The 9,913-nt window shown below is 32.1% G+C and overlaps 1 pseudogene; it reads right to left on the bottom strand.

Moving 5' to 3' along the window:
- LOC111997028 (uncharacterized) overlaps nucleotides 1-8,428 on the bottom strand; it is a 23,456-nt pseudogene extending 15,028 nt beyond the window's left edge.
- Nucleotides 8,429-9,913: the final 1,485 nt, after the last annotated feature.

Raw genomic sequence — 9,913 nt, 5'->3', positions numbered from 1 at the left:
ATAATACACTAAGTGTCTACTTGACCAATCAAATGCTTGAACAATTAGTCAATCACTAACTCTACTATTTTTTTCTTGAATGTAACTTTATAATAAAAAGTTATTATTACATAATACCGACAACAATACATACACACACATGTAACAAACACTCAGTATTTCCTAATTATTAAATTAAAAAAAAGTTATATTATATTTATACTATACACCTACACATTCACTCACCACAATTCACACGAGAAACATTATAACAATAAAAAAAGAATTTGAAAAATAATGCACACAATCAATATCAAACACACTCACACATATATAATACAAATTTATAATAAAAAGAGAGATATTCACAACTCACATACACTCGCTCTTTACTCTTAAAGACAGAGAGACTGAGATAGACAAATAGAGAAGAGAGATAAGATGAGATAAGATTCATGAGACTAAGTTCAAAGATCAAATCAGATCGAAGAGAGAGAGATCTATGATCTATGTTGTTTGGTTTGGGGATGGTCAAATCTGTGTTGTTGTTTGGTTTTGGGTTGGGCTAATATGTGATCAAGGTGTTTAGGGCGTATAAGATTTAAGTCAAGGTGTGCAAAAGTATTTTAAGATTAAATTAAACTAGTTAAAAAAAATATTTTATATAAATAATTTTTCTTCCCAATACCCCCTGAACAACATGTAGAACCGCCTCTGCCCAAGCTACCACTACTCCGCATATTTAATCAGATAGTAAAATAGCCAAAAGTCTTGTAACTCAGCTAACACCTCTTGGTATTTTAAATGAATACATCCAAGTTCAAATCCCCTTCCCCCATCGTAACTATCGAATTATCAAAAAATTGAAAAAAAAAAATTTTGAATTTTCCTTTTAATTACCAAAATAATAATAATAACAATTTAACCAATTTTCCTTTTATTTACCAAAAATTAAATAATAATAATAATTTTTTTAAAATAAATAAATAAGAAAAGAGCATTACCTTTGTGAATAGTTGAGTCCTTGTACGAAAAGGCTACAAAAAATATAAACTTTCAGACATACATCTTAACAAAAATAAAATCCTCCCAACATTTAAAAAATTAAAATAAAATTATTAAATATAAACCACCTAGGACTCCAAGCAATATCATAATAATATGTTAACTATATAGCTACATACAACCATGATATCACCCATGAATTATTTCAAAAACAAGTAAAATTTTCTACAATAAATAGATATTAAAAACTTCCACAACATAGCATCAACAAATATGTTTGAGTCACCTCCAACAAAGATTATGCCATTCTAATTCTAACGATGATGGTATCACTCTTCAACGACCAATGCTGCAATTACAATAATGCTGTTTGCAATATCAAATAGCAAAATTATGCAAGACAGCCTATGCTTCACCACCTAAGGGTTGTTTGGAATCACAATCCAAAAACAGATGCAATGAATAAATATCATTAATCAAGTCTCAATAGTCTGCCTACAAAATGCTACCTTCGTCCCACTTTGTTTGTCCTGTTTGAAAAGTCAAACTTTTTAAAGTAACATCATTTATTGTCTTGTCTACCTTATAAAGATGTGTAAGTTTACAAAACTACCCTTAAATAAATTTATCAGCTTTTTAAAAATTAAAAAAAAAAAAGTTATTCTTAATGAGGCAACTAAAAATGTGCTCCAATTAGATTGATTTTTTAAACATTTATTAGTTTTCTTTTCAAATATTTTTGAAAATAAAGTAGGGGTATAATAGGAACATTAGTAAATTAATAAATTTTATTTTTAGAAGCAGGACAATATTTTGGGATATTCCAAAATGGAATAGAGGGCAAACAAACTGGGATGGAGGGAGTAAATCATCTACAGCTTTTATAGAGCTTCCAGAAAAATAAGAGATAAAGACAAACATCCATGAAATGAATCCTAACCGAACTCAAATACCAATCCAAATGCTAAACTGATCCCTACCTAAGAATATGGAATTTTATCTCTATCATAACTCAAACTAAATAAATGAAAACTTAGAATATGAAGTAATACAATAAAAATCCAAAAGTAAATATTGAATTAATCTCTGGTTGTGCTCCTGCATCGTAAAACCTACAAACAGATTGATATCCCATGATATAAAAGCACTGAAGTGACCTAAAGTCCAAATACCAAAAGAAAATGATGTTCTGAAACTTTTAAGAAAAGTCTGTATGATAGATCATTTAAAAGAAAAGGTTTGCGTTCCAACCACATTTGTTCAACTAAATGACAAAAGTTGAGGAAATCTGGCAATTTACACCATCAAAACCACAACTTTGGTCCTAGAGCATAAAGTGCCTTAGAATTCCTACACAAAGTAACAAGAAACTACATGGATTTGAGGTATTTTTAAATCAATTAATATTCCACACATGTTTTTGAAAATGAAGCTTTGAGCTCAATGAAAACAATGACAATTGTGTGTATCAATGTTTTCAATTATACCAAAAGATTAAGTCAAGTTTTTGGGACTGAAGAGAATCATCACATCATCTTCTGCATCTTTCTTTAAACCAAAGCTATGAAAGCATAAGATGACATGTGGCACAAAAGGACCCAATATGCCTACACCTTTCAAGTTTACTCACAACATTAGGACGGACAGAACAAATTCAATCTCACAAAAGTGTTCAACAAATCAATGGAAAACTATTAGCCAAATGAATACTTACAGCCTCAATACATCCAAATAGAAGGTTAACCAAAGCTTTCCACTGTAGAAATCCTTCAAGTGATTGTCCCATCTGCCGAATATTCAGATGTCACAAAACCTAACAGCAATTTCAACATAAAGAAGTTTTATAAAGGTCTACACATACCAAAAATGCAATAAATGCAAATCAGCTCTCCAAGAAGTACATCTTCAGAACCTCCATAATCCTTTATCAGCAAACTTTCTAACAATTGTGTCTGAACAGATCAGTGGAATTTAAAACCTAAATCAGCAAATGCTAGATGGTAGAAAAATCTGCTGAGGTCATGTCTAAGGCCCTAAGATCTCTTACCTTGTCAATATTCAAGGAAGTGAGTTCTTGCCCATGTATTCCTTTTTGTTTGATAACATGGGGAATTGATGTATAGTAACATCTTCTGCTTTGAGAATTGTCCAATGATGTTAAGAACTTACTAGACTTCATTTGCTCATCTAGTGCTTTCTCCATTGCCGTTTTAGGAGTGTTTGTACCTATCCCTGATTCACATGCAACAGTGATCTCTCCTCCAATGGGTTCTGCATATTGAATGAATCATTTAAATTTAAAAGTTTATGCAGAATTGACAATCAGAAGACACAAACCATAAATTCAAACAACAAAAACTAAGCCTTAGTCTCATAATTTAAACCAAAGATTCACAGTAAACAAAGAATCAAGATAACTGAAGATAACTGGTATAAAAAATAGAATAGAATTCATGATCTAAACCAATTAAACCAATGATATAATGGTAGACATTAGGTGCAGTATAAACAATAGATAACATTATTGAAGTTTCTGAGTGGCATAAGCCATTTATCTTACTAAAGCAACACTCCACCCAATCAAATGCCCTTTCTTTACACGTCTTGCAAATGTAATATATCAAACAAGAAGAAGCTGGTGTCCAAGCCATAAAAAACCTTCCCCCCCAAGCCTTCATTCCCAACAAGCCACAGTAAGTTCTACCCAAAAATTTAGGCAAAAACCAATAAATACCAAATAAGGAAAAATCAAAGGATCAAATCACTTTTTAAGTGGGCAGTTCAAGAATACTTCTCCATCCTCAAACCCATGTAACACCAACACACAATAAATTTTTTCCCACACCACCAAATCCTAGGCTGTAAAAAGAATCAATGTATATTTTGAGTGATCAGTGTCAAAGTTCATATCACGTAAGAGTTACATTGGACAAAGTTGAAAGTTTATGCATACTAGAATAATGGTTAAATGACAAATTCTAGACACATTTGTACCTTAGATACAATCAGAGGGATGACAATGGAAACCTTTCAAGGGGGCCTACAGAAGGAGTAGAAATGTTTAAACATATGATGGTATAGATAAATTGCATAAAGCTTAGTAAGCCAGGATATTATTTTTAAAGGGAAAAATTAGAATAGAACCAAATTGTACCGCTTAAATGTAATCTTTGAGGAGCTCGGGGACCATAGCCCCAGTATAGTTTTTCCTGGCAATAGACCAAAAGTTTCCATTCAACTTTAACTACTACATGTGCCTCTCAATTGTGAAACCACCAAGATATCCACTCACCAAAAATGACCACAACCTCATATTTCTTCATTCTTGCACACACACCTAGTGAGTTTGGAACCAATCTCATCCTCCACCCTGATCTTGAACACAAGGACAGAATACCTTTATCTCTCACTCTCTAGGGGATCTACAATAAACCGTATTGGAAAACAGAAATCCTTCTAAGAAATGGTTAATTATCTCTTCTTAGATGATAATTCCCCCACACAAAATGAAATCGATGAGAAAATTGCACACATCTATGGACACATAACATGTATCCCATAGCATGACACTACTTTGAATCGTTGAAGCTTTCTACTATTACATGGTTTCCCAATTTTAGTTAGATAATTATGAGCTTAATTTCCACCATTTGCCTAGTGCTAGTCCATCTCAAAGTCCTACAATTTTCCAACTTCAAAGTCTAGTCTCAAATCTGTTTAATCTATTTTTCATAAGAAACATAACTAGAACAGAAAATCAGTGAGCAAGAAGCATCTAAATATCGCAAAGCATGAAAAGAGAAAAAAACTAAAATTGATTGAAAAAGAAACATATATGCAGATGGAAAATAGATAATAAATCAAACACAAGCGACAATTGTAAAGAAACTCATAATAGATTGCAGTGTTAAGAGCCTCAGGTGTAGTTAGATGGAGTTTACCAATCCGTTCAATAATGCTCTTTGTAATGTAATTTGATAAATGCTTCCAATCTCCATACTGGCTTAGATTGTAAGGACCAAGTTGTCTATCAAACTCCAAACTTTTAACTGCTTGACAATATCTCTCTTCCTTAAAATAGGAAAAGTGAGAGAGAGAAAAAACAAACACAGTTACAGATCAATAAGATTTTCAAATTTAGACCTTAGAGACTTAGCAGCATTCTTCACAAAAGCAAAGTTTCAAGCTTCAAAGCATGTAGCTTGGTGAAATTGAGTGGCATAATAGCTATAAATCTTGCAAGTGATCTCCTAGCAGAATATATTACGATGGTTGAACATCCACTTGTATAAATTTGAACAATAGGATCTACTAAGTAGGGGAACATAACCATGTGAAAGTATATGTCAAGTTGGAATTCTCACTATACTACACAATTTTTGTATTTTCGATAGTTACAATGGGGAAGGGGGGATTTGAACTCTAAATGTCTCTGTTGGAATCACCAAGAAGAGCTTGTTGAGTTACAAGACTCTTGGCACTCCACAACTTTTGTATGGTTAAAGTAGGTCAGAAAAATATTAGAATTCATATTAAGACATATAACCTAATACGTTCCAATAAAATGACATGATACAGAAATGTCAGAAACACCAATGCAACTCGCATTGTTAACTGTACACTTGCTATAATATGTTTTTGGGCAGTCAATTCTCAAGTTAACTCTGATTTAGAAAACATATTAAAACCCAATTTAAGGAAATAAGACAAGAAGAAAACCAATAGTGCAATTGCATTAAGCAATCAATTGACATCAGGTTTGTCTGGTTTTCAGATGTAACCATCCTGTCTCTACCCCTATTGGAAAATTAGTTGACAACTAACTCTTAAGTCAACTTTATAATTCATCTGACATACTTGGTCAAATGCTCAAATGTTTTTAAATAAAACCATCTTTTGATTTCCTTGCATGATTCCAAAGCTTTATAAGTATTTGATTGCAAAGAGGGGAAAAGAATCACGTTTTCCTAAAATGGATGCTTGATTGATTTTTCTTGCTTGGTAGCACTTCCAAAATGCAGCAGGTTAGCAAGTTCTGTTTTGCCAAAACCTAAAAGGGGCACAAGTTCCCAAACTAATGTCAAGACTTGAGGCCACAAGTCTGACTCTGTTCCCATATTAGTAGCTATATGCATCACATACCAAAAGAAATAAATAAAATGGTAAGTGCAACTAAAATGGTTACAAACCTCTTCTTCCAATACTTTGACCAATCTTTCCTGTAGTTGATCCCACCTACGAACAATTACCTGTTGCAGCCATTTACATGAGAAAGATCATTCCTGGTGCCAATCTTCCAGCTCTTTTGAAAATAACTTATTGTTAATTAACTTCACACTCTTCACAAATCTAGACCAAAAAAAAAAGGGGGCTAAATGAAGTCCTCTTGGGTTAAATCTAATCAATTATTCCCCAGTTACAGGGGTGTATCACATTTTAAAAAAAGTTTACTTTATCTAAGCTTTCATGCTTAAAGAGCGCACAATTACCTTATTGTTAAGAAATGGCAGGATGCCAGCGGGAAACTATGCTGAAAATGATAACATAAAGATGTCAATTACTTGTTTCTATTTCATTCTCTCAGCCAGAATTTTATACAGACTGTGTCAAAAAGAAGTTTTTCTCTCTCTTCATCTTTCTTGAACATTTAATAACATGGGCAGATTTACCTAATTATTTGTATACTAAATCATGTTGGCCTCTTTTTTTACAGTTCAAATGCTCGTTCCATCAAAGCCTCATTTCAAACATTGAGAAAATAATCATTAATGAAATTGAAAAAGATATAGATCCTCTATCTAGGAGCATGGATGCATCAAATGGTTGACGTGTACAATTAGGATATGTTTTGGACCCAGAAACGGCTCCAACATGACCAGATATGAGTCCTATACATTCAGATCATCGCAGGATACTTCGGTGATACAACAAGGACACAGCCATGACATGTTTGGGGCTATAATGAAATTTTCTTAATAAGAACCGGGTTTATAAATACTCTTTAAAATACTTTGGGATTCAAATATTAGACAAAGAGGATATAACTGCTTTATTTTTAAAAAATATTTTGAAGGAATGAATAACACATCTAATGATGTTGCTTTAGGGATATGAATGAATAGCGTATGTTGTGGACAAGAGAATACGTCATGAAAATAAACAAGAAAGTAGCCTAAAGAATAGCAATGGGATAATATCAACATATGAGTTGACTCTATGGAGAAGTGAATAGAGTTACTATCAGTAAGACCCAATGCAAAAGACCACTCATAAAGAAAACTAATGAAGGATGCTTTTATTTGAGAAGACGTGCACTCCACATTTTCAAAAATATGCCGATTTCATTCCCTCCGTATAGTCCACATCAAACATAAAGGAATAAGATTCCAAATATCCAAATTTGGTCCACGACATCACCACCCACACAATAAATCGAAAGCCTTTTTCAGGTAAAACCCATTGAACCCCAAACATCCTAAAGATAAAACTCCATAACTCAAAATCTATGCTACAACAAATCAAGAGGTGATTCATAGTCTCCCTGCTACAGCAGCACATATAACACCTACTCACCATTGAAAAGCCTACCTTGATGAGATTCTCACAGAGAATTTTTTTTTTCCAAGGTGCTTTGGTCCTCCATAAGGCCCTCTAAGAAAAAAGGCATAGGGGCTCAGCCTTGCAATTTCTCATAAAAAGATCACACAGCGAACTCCCCATTACTCTAACTTCCATATCATCCTATCATTCCCCTCCCCAAGGGTAGTATGAGAGTAACAGATGGAAAAATGAAGCCACCTCATCAATCTCCCAATCGTTAAAATTTCTTATGAATTCCACATGCCAATTCCTACTCTGCCCCTCCACCTGTCTCTTCAACAATGATTCCACAGAAGCATTCTTATCCATGTTGAGGATATTATTCTAAACATAAATGCTAGCCCGAGATATTTGTTCTTCCATATCCATTATTGTTTGTATATCAGTTTTAAATTTATTCCTTGTTTATCCTCTGAATGAAAAAAATAATGAAATACATATGCATAAATATATATATTATTTGATTAGTCAAATAAAGAAAATGAGAAGCAGGAGGAATCATCTTGATGCCCTTAAAAGCAGGCCCAACAGAAAACATCTGCCATATTGATTGATTGATTGATGAATAAATATAAGTAAAAGCAAACAGAAGAAAGAAGAAGAAGAAGAATATAGTATATAGTATATAGTATATAGTAATAGTACCTGAGTATCGATGCCGAGGAGAGTGTATTGAGGAACATCGAGGAGGAGAAGTGTAGCGCCCTGCTTTACGAGCTCTAATGCTGTGTCCGGATCCATACTGAGAAAGAAGAACAATTTCAAATTACTGTTCCTCTTTTTTATTTTGTAAACTTTGTGGTTTTTCTTTTTTGTTCGGTGTTTGAGAGACATCCAGAAGGCTCTCTCGTGCACGTGCACGTGACGCACAAAGAGAAAACGAAAAATGAATATTTCTTTCTTTTTGTCCATTTTAAAGGGTAAATAGTAAAATAGAAAAGCAAATTAAACATGAATGATAAAAAAATAAAAACAATTCAAATTTTCAGGGCAAAATATGTACTTTATTTTATTTTATTTTATTGTAATTTTAGTTGATTTTTTTTCTTTTTTTTTACAATTACACTCTTCTTCTTTCTATAAGCATTTCAATTGTATTTATAAGGGTAATGCTCAATAATTTTATTTCAATTGTTCTAAATTTTAGGTTCATTTTAGTGGTTTATATATATAACAAAAAGGGAGAATAAAAAAAATTTCTTATAGTTTTATTACCGGTGTAGGGTCTGCTTTGCAATAGCTTAATTAGCTGAAATTGAAAATTTTTTTTGCTGAAAATATAGAAAAAAAATTAAAAGTTAACTAAAAAGTACAATGAAACCCATAAATAGTACCAAAAAGTGTAATGGGACCCATAAATAGTAAAAAAAAAAAAACTAAAAACTTAAATAAGTTAAAGCAAATCCCAAACACACTTTATGGGTCTATTTAAGAACAGCTTATTTAACTGAAACTAAAAACTTTTTACTGAAAGTGTAGAAAAAAAAAAGTTAAAAATTAACTGAATAGTACAATGAGACCCATAAATAATAGGTTAAAAACTAAATAAGCAGAAGGAAATAAGCTCATCCCAAACTCATCTTAAATCTCAAATTAAGGGAATCACTTTTGTATGCTAAAAAGAAGGCAAAAAAATGTTGTTTTTTCAAACAATCAAATTAGCTCTAGAAATAAGTAGGTTCAGTTGTTTAAGCAAGATTCACTATATTGTATTGTAGGGAGTTTTTCTTTTTCTTTTTTTTAGGCCGAAGAATTCAAGTTTACTCTCATGTGGAGGAGATATCAAATATGTTATATGCATCACCTCCCTCCTGGTATGTGAAATTCATACACTATTTTACTAAAAAAAAAAAAAAAAAAAAGCCCATACATTATGAAAAGTTGGTGAGTGAAATTCATACACTATTTTACTAAAAAAAAAAAAAAAAAAAAAGCCCATACATTATGAAAAGTTGGTGGATCAATTCATTTTTTTAGGAGGTGGCCAAAGGTGCCAAGTGCCAACTACACTAATAGGCCTTTGGTGCTACTGTGTTATATACTTATCATGAGACCATTTGGAACCACAGTCACAACTTTGTAATAACACAAACTGAAATAAGCTAAAAGACAAAATCGCTAATGGAAAGGACGGGCTTGATGCAATTTTACTATTTTAGGCTTAAGGTAATAATGAGATTTTTTTTATTCCAAATTTTTATTTGAATTTTATTTCCTATTAATAATAAAAAAATCTAACAATAGAATTACCCAATAGTCTTAATTTTCATAAGTAAAAGACATATTCACTTAAAAACAAAATTTAATAGTCGATTTTTTCACATCAATT

This window comes from Quercus suber, unplaced genomic scaffold, assembly GCF_002906115.3.
Source record: "Quercus suber isolate HL8 unplaced genomic scaffold, Cork oak 2.0 scaffold_566, whole genome shotgun sequence".
In the NCBI taxonomy this organism is placed as follows: domain Eukaryota; kingdom Viridiplantae; phylum Streptophyta; class Magnoliopsida; order Fagales; family Fagaceae; genus Quercus; species Quercus suber.
This window is presented reverse-complemented; position numbering and strand designations above follow the sequence as displayed.